This window comes from Bufo gargarizans, chromosome 4 (assembly GCF_014858855.1).
Source record: "Bufo gargarizans isolate SCDJY-AF-19 chromosome 4, ASM1485885v1, whole genome shotgun sequence".
NCBI lineage: Eukaryota > Metazoa > Chordata > Amphibia > Anura > Bufonidae > Bufo > Bufo gargarizans.
In genome coordinates, this window is record NC_058083.1 from 503,066,283 (window position 1) to 503,081,260 (window position 14,978).

Here is a 14,978-nt window from a genome sequence, read left to right on the forward strand (position 1 = left end):
CCCATAGCAGAGAATCTGGCTTCCCGTCACCCACCACTGCAACAGGCCATTCTCAGATATTCAGGCCCCGGCACCCAGGCAGAGGAGAGAGGTCCCGTAACAGAGAATCTGTCTTCATGTCAGCAGAGAATCAGTCTGCATGTTATAGCAGAGAATCAGGCTTCACGTCACCCACCACTGTAACAGTCCATTGGCATATATTTAGGCCCAGCACACAGACAGAGGAGAGAGGTCCCGTAACAGAGAATCTGTCTTCATGTCAGCAGAGAATTAGTCTGCATGTCATAGCAGAGAATCAGGCTTCATGTCAGCCACCAATGCAACAGTCCATTGTCAGATATTTAGGCCCAGCACCCAGGCAGAGGAGAGAGGTCCCGTAACAGAGACTCTGGCTTCATGTCAGCAGAGAATCAGTCTGCATGTCATAGCAGAGAATCAGGCTTCACGTCAGCCACCAGTGCAACAGTCCATTGTCATATATTTAGGCCCAGCACCCAGGCAGAGGAGAGAGGTCCCGTAACAGAGGATCTGGCTTCATGTCAGCAGAGAATCAGTCTGCATGTCATAGCAGAGAATCAGGCTTCACGTCACCCAACATTGGAACAGTCCATTGGCATATATTTAGGCCCCGGCACCCATGCAGAGGAGAGGTTCATTCAACTTTGGGTAGCCTCGCAATATAATGGTAAAATAAAAATAAAAATAGGATTGAATGAGGAAGTGCCCTGGGGTACAATAATATATGGTTAAGGGGAGGTAGTTAATGTCTAATCTGCACATGGGATGGACAGGTCCTGTGGGATCCATGCCTGGTTCATTTTTATGAACGTCAGCTTGTCCACATTGGCTGTAGACAGGCGGCTGCGTTTGTCTGTAATGACGCCCCCTGCCGTGCTGAATACACGTTCAGACAAAACGCTGGCCGCCGGGCAGGCCAGCACCTCCAAGGCATAAAAGGCTAGCTCTGGCCACGTGGACAATTTAGAGACCCAGAAGTTGAATGGGGCCGAACCATCAGTCAGTACGTGGAGGGGTGTGCACACGTACTGTTCCACCATGTTAGTGAAATGTTGCCTCCTGCTAACACGTTGCGTATCAGGTGGTGGTGCAGTTAGCTGTGGCGTGTTGACAAAACTTTTCCACATCTCTGCCATGCTAACCCTGCCCTCAGAGGAGCTGGCCGTGACACAGCTGCCTTGGCGACCTCTTGCTCCTCCTCTGCCTTGGCCTTGGGCTTCCACTTGTTCCCCTGTGACATTTGGGAATGCTCTCAGTAGCACGTCTACCAACGTGCGCTTGTACTCGCGCATCTTCCTATCACGCTCCAGTGCAGGAAGTAAGGTGGGCACATTGTCTTTGTACCTTGGATCCAGCAGGGTGGCAACCCAGTAGTCCGCACACGTTAAAATGTGGGCAACTCTGCTGTCGTTGCGCAGGCACTGCAGCATGTAGTCGCTCATGTGTGCCAGGCTGCCCAGGGGTAAGGACAAGCTGTCCTCTGTGGGAGGCGTATCGTCATCGTCCTGCCTTTCCCCCCAGCCACGCACCAGTGATGGGCCCGAGCTGCTTTGGGTGCCACCCCGCTGGGACCATGCTTCATCCTCATCCTCCTCCACCTCCTCCTCATCCTCGTCCTCCTCGTCCTCCAGTAGTGGGCCCTAGCTGGCCACATTTGTACCTGGCCGCTGCTGTTGCAAAAAACCTCCCTCTGAGTCACTTCGAAGAGACTGGCCTGAAAGTGCTAAAAATGACCCCTCTTCCTCCTCCTCCTCCTCCTGGGCCACCTCCTCTTGCATCATCGCCCTAAGTGTTTTCTCAAGGAGACATAGAAGTGGTATTGTAATGCTTATAACGGCGTCATCGCCACTGGCCATGTTGGTGGAGTACTCGAAACAGCGCAACAGGGCACACAGGTCTCGCATGGAGGCCCAGTCATTGGTGGTGAAGTGGTGCTGTTCCGTAGTGCGACTGACCCGTGCGTGCTGCAGCTGAAACACCACTATGGCCTGCTGCTGCTCGCACAGTCTGTCCAGCATGTGCAAGGTGGAGTTCCACCTGGTGGGCACGTCGCATATGAGGCGGTGAGCGGGAAGGCCGAAGTTATGCTGTAGCGCAGACAGGCGAGCAGCGGCAGGATGTGAACGCCGGAAGCGCGAACAGACGGCCCGCACTTTATGCAGCAGCTCTGACATGTCGGAGTAGTTGTGAATGAACTTCTGCACCACCAAATTCTGCACATGCGCCAAGCAAGGGATGTGCGTCAAACCGGCTAGTCCCAGAGCTGCAACGAGATTTCGCCCATTATCACACACCACCAGGCCGGGCTTGAGGCTCACCGGCAGCAACCACTCGTCGGTCTGTTGTTCTATACCCCGCCACAACTCCTGTGCGGTGTGGGGCCTGTCCCCCAAACATATGAGTTTCAGAATGGCCTGCTGACATTTTCCCCGGGCTGTGCTGAAGTTGGTGGTGAAGGTGTGTGGCTGACTGGATGAGCAGGTGGAAGAAGAGGAGGAAGAAGCCGAGAAGGAGGAGGTGGCAACAGGAGGCAAAGAATGTTGCCCTGTGATCCTTGGCGGCGGAAGGACGTGCGCCAAACAGCTCTCCGCCTGGGGCCCAGCTGCCACTACATTTACCCAGTGTGCAGTTAGGGAGATATAGCGTCCCTGGCCGTGCTTACTGGTCCACGTATCTGTGGTTAGGTGGACCTTGCTACAGATGGCGTTGCGCAGTGCACACTTGATTTTATCGGATACTTGGTTGTGCAGGGAAGGCACGGCTCTCTTGGAGAAGTAGTGGCGGCTGGGAACAACATACTGTGGGACAGCAAGCGACATGAGCTGTTTGAAACTGTCTGTGTCCACCAGCCTAAATGACAGCATTTCATAGGCCAGTAGTTTAGAAATTCTGGCATTCAGGGCCAGGGATCGAGGGTGGCTAGGTGGGAATTTACGCTTTCTCTCAAATGTTTGTGAGATGGAGAGCTGAACGCTGCCGTGTGACATGGTTGAGATGCTTGGTGACGGAGGTGGTGGTGGTGTTGGTGGTACATCCCCTGTTTGCTGGGCGGCAGGTGCCAACGTTCCTCCAGAGGCGGAGGAAGAGGCCGAGGCGGCGGCAGCAGCAGAAGAGGCCGAGGCGGCAGCAGCAGAAGAGGTAGCAGGGGGAGCCTGAGTGACTTCCTTGTTTTTAAGTTGTTTACTCCACTGCAGTTCATGCTTTGCATGCAGGTGCCTGGTCATGCAGGTTGTGCTAAGGTTCAGAACGTTAATGCCTCGCTTCAGGCTCTGATGGCACAGCGTGCAAACCACTCGGGTCTTGTCGTCAGCACATTGTTTGAAGAAGTGCCATGCCAGGGAACTCCTTGAAGCTGCCTTTGGGGTGCTCGGTCCCAGATGGCGGCGGTCAGTAGCAGGCGGAGTCTCTTGGCGGCGGGTGTTCTGCTTTTGCCCACTGCTCCCTCTTTTGCTACGCTGTTGGCTCGGTCTCACCACGGCCTCTTCCTCCGAACTGTGAAAGTCAGTGGCACGACCTTCATTCCATGTGGGGTCTAGGACCTCATCGTCCCCTGCATCGTCTTCCACCCAGTCTTGATCCCTGACCTCCTGTTCAGTCTGCACACTGCAGAAAGACGCAGCAGTTGGCACCTGTGTTTCGTCATCATCAGAGACATGCTGAGGTGGTATTCCCATGTTCTCATAATCAGGAAACATAAGTGGTTGTGCGTCAGTGCATTCTATGTCTTCCACCCCTGGGGAAGGGCTGGGTGGATGCCCTTGGGAAACCCTGCCAGAGGAGTCTTCAAACAGCATAAGAGACTGCTGCATAACTTGAGGCTCAGACAGTTTCACTGGTATGCATGGGGGTGATGTGACAGACTGATGGGCTTGGTTTTCAGGCGCCATCTGTGCGCTTTCTGCAGAAGACTGGGTGGGAGATAATGTGAACGTGCTGGATCCACTGTCGGCCACCCAATTGACTAATGCCTGTACCTGCTCAGGCCTTACCATCCTTAGAACGGCATTGGGCCCCACCAAATATCGCTGTAAATTATGGCGGCTACTGGGACCTGAGGTAGTTGGTACACTAGGACGTGTGGCTGTGGCAGAACGGCCACGTCCTCTCCCAGCACCAGAGGGTCCACTAACACCACCACGACCATGTCCGCGTCCGCGTCCTTTACTAGATGTTTTCCTCATTGTTATCGTTCACCACAACAACAAAAATATTATTTGACCCAATGTATTGAATTCAAATTCAGGCCTTTTTTTAAAGACAACTAACACTATCTGGCTATCTATTTAGGTACCGTATTACACTAATACAGGCTCAGCAGTAACCACAGATTTAGCTGACTATAAATTTGAGGCCTATTATTTAGGCGCTGGGTGACAGGTATAGGTTTACTGACAGAATTAGACTTGGAAATGCACAGTAGCGTGTGTGTGAAGTTATTCAGAATGACCCTATGTGCACCTTGAATATTATATACCCTTTTAGGGATAGATTTAACCACCTCCGGACCGCCTAACGCACATGTGCGTTCCGGAGGTGGCAGGCTGGCGCACAGTCACGCATATACGCGTCATCTCGCGATACGCGAGATTTCCTGTGAACGCGCGCACACAGGCGCGCGCGCTCACAGGAACGGAAGGTAAGCGAGTGGATCTCCAGCATGCCAGCGGCGATCGTTCGCTGGCAGGCTGGAGATCCGAATTTTTTAACCCCTAACAGGTATATTAGACGCTGTTTTCATAACAGCGTCTAATATACCTCCTACCTGGTCCTCTGGTGGTCCCTTTTGTTAGGATCGACCACCAGAGGACTCAGGTAGGTCAGTACAGTCGCACCAAACACCACACTACACTACACCCCCCCCCCGTCACTTATTAACCCCTTATAAACCCCTGATCACCCATGATCACCCCATATAAACTCCCTGATCACCCCCCTGTCATTGATCACCGCCCTGTCATTGATCACCCCCCTGTCAGGCTCCGTTCAGACGTCCGTATGATTTTTACGGATCCACGGATACATGGATCGGATCCGCAAAACGCATACGGACGTCTAAATGGAGCCTTACAGGGGGGTGATCAATGACAGGCGGGTGATCACCCATATACACTCCCTGATCACCCCCTGTCATTGATCACCCCCCTGTCACTGATCACCCCCCTGTAAGGCTCCATTCAGACGTCCGCATGATTTTTACGGATCCATGGATACATGGATCGGATCCGCAAAACACATGCGGACGTCTGAATGGAGCCTTACAGGGGGGTGATCACCCATATACACTCCCTGATCACCCCCTGTCATTGATCACCCCCCTGTAAGGCTCCATTCAGACGTCCGCATGTTTTTTGTGGATCCGATCAATGTATCCATGGATCCGTAAAAAATCATGCGGATGTCTGAATGGAGCCTTACAGGGGGGGTGATCCGTGACAGGGGGGTGATTACCCTGATCACCCCCTGTCATTGATAACCCCCCTGTAAGGCTCCATTCAGACGTCCGCATGTTTTTTGTGGATCCGATCCATGTATCCATGGATCCGTAAAAAATCATGCGGATGTCTGAATGGAGCCTTACAGGGGGGGTGATCCGTGACAGGGGCGGGCTGATCACCCTGATCACCCTGATCACCCCCTGTCATTGATAACCCCCCTGTAAGGCTCCATTCAGACGTCCGCATGTTTTTTGTGGATCCGATCCATGTATCCATGGATCCGTAAAAAATCATGCGGATGTCTGAATGGAGCCTTACAGGGGGGGTGATCCGTGACAGGGGGGTGATCACCCTGATCACCCCCTGTCATTGATCACCCCCCTGTAAGGCTCCATTCAGACGTCCGCATGTTTTTTGTGGATCCGATCCATGTATCCATGGATCCGTAAAAAATCATGCGGATGTCTGAATGGAGCCTTACAGGGGGGGTGATCCGTGACAGGGGGCTGATCACCCTGATCACCCCCTGTCATTGATAACCCCCCTGTAAGGCTCCATTCAGACGTCCGCATGTTTTTTGTGGATCCGATCCATGTATCCATGGATCCGTAAAAAATCATGCGGATGTCTGAATGGAGCCTTACAGGGGGGGTGATCCGTGACAGGGGGGTGATCACCCTGATTACCCTGATCACCCCCTGTCATTGATAACCCCCCTGTAAGGCTCCATTCAGACGTCCGCATGTTTTTTGTGGATCCGATCCATGTATCCATGGATCCGTAAAAAATCATGCGGATGTCTGAATGGAGCCTTACAGGGGGGGTGATCCGTGACAGGGGGGTGATCACCCTGATCACCCCCTGTCATTGATCACCCCCCTGTAAGGCTCCATTCAGACGTCCGCATGTTTTTTGTGGATCCGATCCATGTATCCATGGATCCGTAAAAAATCATGCGGATGTCTGAATGGAGCCTTACAGGGGGGGTGATCCGTGACAGGGGGGCTGATCACCCTGATCACCCCCTGTCATTGATAACCCCCCTGTAAGGCTCCATTCAGACGTCCGCATGTTTTTTGTGGATCCGATCCATGTATCCATGGATCCGTAAAAAATCATGCGGATGTCTGAATGGAGCCTTACAGGGGGGGTGATCCGTGACAGGGGGGTGATCACCCTGATTACCCTGATCACCCCCTGTCATTGATAACCCCCCTGTAAGGCTCCATTCATACGTCCGCATGTGTTTTGCGGATCCGATCCATGGATCCGTAAAAATTATACGGACGTCTGAATGGAGCCTTACAGGGGGGTGATCAATGACAGGGGGGTGATCCGGGAGTCTATATGGGTGATTACCCCCCTGTCATTGATCACCCCCCTGTCATTGATCACCCCCCCTGTCATTGATCACCCCCCCCCTGTAAGGCTCCATTCAGACATTTTTTTTGGCACAAGTTAGCGGAAATTTTTTTTTTGTTTTTGTTTTTTCTTACTAAGTCTCATATTCCACTAACTTGTGTCAAAAAATAAAATCTCCCATGAACTCACCATACCCCTCACGGAATCCAAATGCGTAAACATTTTTAGACATTTATATTCCAGACTTCTTCTCACGCTTTAGGGCCCCTAAAAAGCCAGGGCAGTATAAATACCCCACATGTGACCCCATTTCGGAAAGAAGACACCCCAAGGTATTCGCTGAGGGGCATATTGAGTCCATGAAAGATTGAAATTTTTGTCCTAAGTTAGCGGAAAGTGAGACTTTGTGAGAAAAAAACCAAAAAAATCAATTTCCGCTAACATATGCAAAAAATAAAAAATTTCTAGGAACTCGCCAGGCCCCTCATTGAATACCTTGGGGTGTCTTCTTTCCAAAGTGGGGTCACATGTGGGGTATTTATACTGCCCAGGCTTTTTAGGGGCCCGAAAGTGTGAGAAGAAGTCTGGGATCCAAATGTCTAAAAATGCCCTCCTAAAAGGAATTTGGGCCCCTTTGCGCATCTAGGCTGCAAAAAAGTGTGACACATCTGGTATCGCCGTACTCAGGAGAAGTTGGGGAATGTGTTTTGGGGTGTCATTTTACATATACCCATGCTGGGTGAGAGAAATATCTTGGTCAAATGCCAACTTTGTATAAAAAAATAGGAAAAGTTGTCTTTTGCCAAGATATTTCTATCACCCAGCATGGGTATATGTAAAATGACACCCCAAAACACATTCCCCAACTTCTCCTGAGTACGGCGATACCAGATGTGTGACACTTTTTTGCAGCCAAGGTGGGCAAAGGGGCACACATTCCAAAGTGCACCTTTCAGATTTCACAGGCCATTTTTTACAGATTTTGATTGCAAGGTACTTCTCACACATTTGGGCCCCTAAATTGCCAGGGCACTATAACTACGCCACAAGTGACCCCATTTTGGAAAGAAGACACCCCAAGGTATTCCGTGAGGGGCATGGCGAGTTCCTAGAATTTTTTATTTTTTGTCACAAGTTAGCGGAAAATGATGATTTTTCTTTTTTTTTCTTTTTTCCTTACAAAGTCTCATATTCCACTAACTTGCGACAAAAAAAAAAAAATTCTAGGAACTCGCCATGCCCCTCACGGAATACCTTGGGGTGTCTTCTTTCCAAAATGGGGTCACTTGTGGCGTAGTTATACTGCCCTGGCAATTTAGGGGCCCAAATGTGTGAGAAGAACTTTGCAATCAAAATGTGTAAAAAATGACCGGTGAAATCCGAAAGGTGCACTTTGGAATATGTACCCCTTTGCCCACCTTGGCAGCAAAAAAGTGTCACACATCTGGTATCGCCGTACTCAGGAGAAGTTGGGGAATGTGTTTTGGGGTGTCATTTTACATATACCCATGCTGGGTGAGAAAAATATCTTGGTCAAATGCCAACTTTGTATAAAAAAATGGGAAAAGTTGTCTTTTGCCAAGATATTTCTCTCATCCAGCATGGGTATATGTAAAATGACACCCCAAAACACATTCCCCAACTTCTCCTGAGTACGGCGATACCAGATGTGTCACACTTTTTTGCTGCCAAGGTGGGCAAAGGGGCACATATTCCAAAGTGCACCTTTCAGATTTTGCAGGCCATTTTTTACAGATTTTGATTGCAAAGTTCTTCTCACACATTTGGGCCCCTAAATTGCCAGGGCAGTATAACTACGCCACAAGTGACCCCATTTTGGAAAGAAGACACCCCAAGGTATTCCGTGAGGGGCATGGCGAGTTCCTAGAATTTTTTATTTTTTGTCGCAAGTTAGTGAAATATGAGACTTTGTAAGGAAAAAAGAGAAAAAAATAAAAATCATCATTTTCCGCTAACTTGTGACAAAAAATAAAAAATTCTAGGAACTCGCCATGCCCCTCACGGAATACCTTGGGGTGTCTTCTTTCCAAAATGGGGTCACTTGTGGCGTAGTTATACTGCCCTGGCAATTTAGGGGCCCAAATGTGTGAGAAGTACCTTGCAATCAAAATGTGTAAAAAATGGCCTGCAAAATCTGAAAGGTGCACTTTGGAATATGGGCCCCTTTGCCCACCTTGGCAGCAAAAAAGTGTGACACATCTGGTATCGCCGTACTCAGGAGAAGTTGGGGAATGTGTTTTGGGGTGTCATTTTACATATACCCATGCTGGATGAGAGAAATATCTTGGCAAAAGACAACTTTTCCCATTTTTTTATACAAAGTTGGCATTTGACCAAGATATTTTTCTCACCCAGCATGGGTATATGTAAAATGACACCCCAAAACACATTCCCCAACTTCTCCTGAGTACGGCGATACCAGATGTGTCACACTTTTTTGCTGCCAAGGTGGGCAAAGGGGCACATATTCCAAAGTGCACCTTTTGGATTTCACCGGTCATTTTTTACACATTTTGATTGCAAAGTTCTTCTCACACATTTGGGCCTCTAAATTGCCAGGGCAGTATAACTACGCCACAAGTGACCCCATTTTGGAAAGAAGACACCCCAAGGTATTCCGTGAGGGGCATGGCGAGTTCCTAGAATTTTTTATTTTTTGTCGCAAGTTAGTGGAATATGAGACTTTGTAAGAAAAATAAAAAAAATAAAAATCATCATCATTTTCCGCTAACTTGTGACAAAAAATAAAAAGTTCTATGAACTCACTATGCCCATCAGCGAATACCTTAGGGTGTCTACTTTCCGAAATGGGGTCATTTGTGGGGGTTTTCTACTGTTTGGGCATTGTAGAACCTCAGGAATCATGACAGGTGCTCAGAAAGTCAGAGCTGTTTCAAAAAGCGGAAATTCACATTTTTGTACCATAGTTTGTAAATGCTATAACTTTTACCCAAACCATTTTTTTTTTGCCCAAACATTTTTTTTTTATCAAAGACATGTAGAACAATAAATTTGGTGAAAAATTTATATATGGATGTCGTTTTTTTTGCAAAATTTTACAGCTGAAAGTGAAAAATGTCATTTTTTTGCAAAAAAATCGTTACATTTTGATTAATAACAAAAAAAGTAAAAATGTCAGCAGCAATAAAATACCACCAAATGAAAGCTCTATTAGTGAGAAGAAAAGGAGGTAAAATTCATTTGGGTGGTAAGTTGCATGACCGAGCGATAAACGGTGAAAGGAGTGTAGTGCCGAAGTGTAAAAAGTGCTCTGGTCATGAAGGGGGTTTCACCTAGCGGGGCTGAAGTGGTTAAAATAGCTCTGATACAGCAGAAACCACTAAATGAGAAAATTGCTAAATTGGGAATTGTATTTCAACCCAGAACAAAAAATGTGCTTTGACGGACACTAAATAACTTGCCCAGCCACAACGGTACAGCAGTAACGACAGATTTAGCAGGATATAAATTTGAGGCCTAGTATTTAGGCGCTGGGTGACAGGTATACGTTTTACGGACAGAATTAGACTGGGATATGCACAGTAGCGTGTGTGTGAAGTTATTGAGAATGACCCTATCAGCACCTTGATTCTGATATACCCTTTTAGGGATGTATTTAAAGTAGGCCTGATACAGCAGAAACCACTAAATTAGGAAATTGCTAAATTGGGAATTGTATTTCAACCCAGAACAAAAACTGTGCTTTGACGGACACTAAATAACTTGACCAGCTACAACAGTACAGCAGTAACGACAGATTTAGCAGGATATAAATTTGAGGCCTAGTATTTAGGCGCTGGGTGACAGGTATAGGTTTACTGACAGAATTAGACTTGGAAATGCACAGTAGCGGGTGTGTGAAGTTATTCTGAATGACCCTATGTGCACCTTGAATATGATATACCCTTTTAGGGATAGATTTCAAATAGCTCTGATACAGCAGAAACCACTAAATTATGAAATTGCTAAATTGGGAATTGTATTTCAACCCAGAACAAACAATGTGCTTTGACGGACACTAAATAACTTGCCTAGCTACAGCAGTAACGACAGATTTAGCTGGATATAAATTTGAGGCCTAGTATTTAGGCGCTGGGTGACAGGTATAGGTTTACTGACAGAATTAGACTTGGAAATGCACAGTAGCGGGTGTGTGAAGTTATTCTGAATGACCCTATGTGCACCTTGAATATGATATACCCTTTTAGGGATAGATTTCAAATAGCTCTGATACAGCAGAAACCACTAAATTATGAAATTGCTAAATTGGGAATTGTATTTCAACCCAGAACAAACAATGTGCTTTGACGGACACTAAATAACTTGCCTAGCTACAGCAGTAACGACAGATTTAGCTGGATATAAATTTGAGGCCTAGTATTTAGGCGCTGGGTGACAGGTATAGGTTTACTGACAGAATTAGACTTGGAAATGCACAGTAGCGGGTGTGTGAAGTTATTCTGAATGACCCTATGTGCACCTTGAATATAATATACCCTTTTAGGGATAGATTTCAAATAGCTCTGATACAGCAGAAACCACTAAATTATGAAATTGCTAAATTGGGAATTGTATATCAACCCAGAACAAAAAATGTGCTTTGACGGACACTAAATAACTTGACCAGCCACACCAGTAATGACAGATTTAGCTGGATATAAACTTGAGGCCTAGTATTTAGGCGCTGGGTGACAGGTATACGTTTACTGACAGAATTAGACTGGGATATGGCCAAAAAATAACCACACTATTGATGGTTAAATGCACTTGGTGTGACAGCTTGACCAACCACACTACTGAGGGTTAAATGCACTTGGTGACAGGCGCAGCTTGCCCCTGATGTAGTATATGGCCAAAAAATAAACAGACTATTGCTGGTTAAATGCACTTGGTGTGACAGCTTCACCCTGATGTAGGATTTAGCCAAAAAACAACCACACCATTGAGGGTTAAATGCACTTGGTGACAGGCGCAGCTTGCCCCTGATGTAGTATATGGCCAAAAAATAACCAGACTATTGCTGGTTAAATGCACTTGGTGTGACAGCTTCACCCTGATGTAGGCTTTAGCCAAAAAACAACCACACCATTGAGGGTTAAATGCACTTGGTGACAGGCGCAGCTTGCCCCTGATGTAGTATATGGCCAAAAAATAAACAGACTATTGCTGGTTAAATGCACTTGGTGTGACAGCTTCACCCTGATGTAGGCTTTAGCCAAAAAACAACCACACCATTGAGGGTTAAATGCACTTGGTGACAGGCGCAGCTTGCCCCTGATGTAGTATATGGCCAAAAAATAAACAGACTATTGCTGGTTAAATGCACTTGGTGTGACAGCTTCACCCTGATGTAGGCTTTAGCCAAAAAACAACCACACCATTGAGGGTTAAATGCACTTGGTGACAGGCGCAGCTTGCCCCTGATGTAGTATATGGCCAAAAAATAAACAGACTATTCCTGGTTAAATGCACTTGGTGTGACAGCTTCACCCTGATGTAGGCTTTAGCCAAAAAACAACCACACCATTGAGGGTTAAATGCACTTGGTGACAGGCGCAGCTTGCCCCTGATGTAGTATATGGCCAAAAAATAACCAGACTATTGCTGGTTAAATGCACTTGGTGTGACAGCTTCACCCTGATGTAGGCTTTAGCCAAAAAACAACCACACCATTGAGGGTTAAATGCACTTGGTCGCAGCTTGTGCTGGCGCACCACAAGACACAAAATGGCCGCCGATCACCCCAGAAAAAAGTGACTGACAAACGGTCTGGGCAGCCTAAAAACAGTGAGCAATTGAGTATCAGCAGCTCAATGATCCACAGCTGCAGATCGATCAATTAATCAAGTCCTTTGGAGGAGTTAATCTGCCTAATCTCGCCCTACTGTCGCAGCCGCAACCTCTCCCTATGCTGATCAGAGCAGAGTGACGGGCGGCGCTATGTGACTCCAGCTTAAATAGAGGCTGGGTCACATGGTGCTCTGGCCAATCACAGCCATGCCAATAGTAGTCATGGCCTCTTGGGGCAAGTAGTATGACGCTTGTTGATTGGCTGCTTTGCAGCCTTTCAAAAAGCGCCAAGAAAGCGACGAACACCGAACCCGGACTTTTACGAAAATGTCCGGGTTCGGGTCCGTGTCACGGACACCCCAAAATTCGGTACGAACCTAAACTATACAGTTCGGGTTCGCTCATCCCTATAGGTAGCCCATCGCTGATTACACAGGGAGATGTGCTGACGATAATTGTACATCTTTCATCCAGATAAAATATGCAAATCATCCGTCAAATGAGTGATTCCTTGTTTATCGGCCGATCAGTAATTGTCCAAAATATCATGCTGCAGCATGGCCCCTGAAACCGAAGAGTTATACTTACCTGCTCCCCATCGCTCTGGTCCTCTGCGCTGCCCCTGCTGCCTCTATCTTCCAGTCCCTGAGCTGTTTTCACTTGGCAGTGCATGGGCATAGTCACATGCACCTCTCCAGCCAATGACTGGCTTCAGCGGTGATGTGTCCACAAGCAGCATGTTACCGCTGAAGCCAGTCATTGACTGGAGGGGTGTATGGCTATGCCCATGCACTGACAGGTGTAAAAAGCACAGGAAATAGAAGATGGAGGCAGCGGGGGCAGCGCAGAGGACCAGAGCGGCGGGGAGCAGGTGAATATGAATCTTCAGTTTCAGAGGCCATTCTGCAGGAACTTGTTAAAAATCATTTTTACTGGTAAAGTGACGACATTTCCTTCCATCCTGCCACCTATTCATAAATCAGCCTTTTCCTTCACTGCAGAGGATGGCGCTCACTCGTTATTTCCAACTCCTGCCAATTCAGTTACAGACGCCATACAATAACCAGTAAGCACTTTGTCTTACTAGAGGGGTGTCACGGTAGATAGATAAGCGGGAAAATAACCAAACACAGGAAAACAAACAGAATAAACGACTAGGCCCAAAAACTAGGGAGAAAAGGGTCACCTCCTAGCGATCCCTAAAAGCTTTCCCTAAACTGCTGTGCCCATGTGCATACCCTTAGGGTGGATATGCACATGCCCTCGTGCCTAAACCTGAACACCCTGGGCAAACCATAAGAGGCAGAGAAAAGGGAAGAGGCAACCTGCTTCTTCAAACCAGGAAGAAGCAAGCATCTCCCTAGAGGCCTAGATGAAACACACAAAGGGAAATGAAGGAGAGGACTTATCTGAGCAGAGCTGGAGCAGACGATCCAACACACATCAAGAGCTCCCAGGAAAGAACTATAACCCGCACAAGCCACTGGGAGAAGGAGGAATAAATAGCCTCACTAATATTCAAACCAGTACACCTGAGGCAAGGTGGATCCAGCTCAAACCCAAACCAAAACAAAGAGAAGAATCAGACATGTGCAGCCAGCCTGGCAGATCTCCGCACATTCACAGGGCAAGGCGTGACAGTACCCCCCATTCTACAGCTGACCTCCGGACACCCCGGACCAACGTTATCCGGGTGAGCCCTGTGAAAGGCCCTCAGCAGGCGGCTAGCACTAACATCAGAAGCCAAAATCCACATTCTTTCCTCGGGACTGTATCCCTTCCAGTGCACTAGGTACTGGAGGGAACCCCAAAGAACACGTGAGTCGAGAATCCTAGAGATCTCAAACTCTAAATTGCCATCCACCAGGACAGGGGGAGGTGGCAATGGAGATGGTTCCACAGGTTCCACATATTTTTCCTGTAAGGACCTGTAAAACACATTATGGATCTTCCAGGTCTGCGGAAGATCCAGACAAAATGCCACCGGGTTGACCACAGCAGAGATTTTGTAAGTTTTCAAGATGGTACCTTGAGCTTAATGTTTTTAGTGGACAACCACACTGAATCACCCACACACAGGTCCGGACATACGTCTCCTGTCAGCCATCCGTTTATATCTTAGACCTATCTTTTCCAAATTAACTTGGATCTTCCGCCAGATAGATGACAAGGCGGAAGAGAATCTCCCCTTTTTCTGGCATTCCAGAAGATCCAGTCCCAGAAAAAGTAGTCATCCTGGATCTTTGCAACAAAACACCTCAAATAGGTCTCCAGGTTTTGGTTAGTGTGCTCTGTCTGACCATTCGACTGTGGATGAAAATCCGAAGAGTAAGGCCTCGGCATGTTTTATTC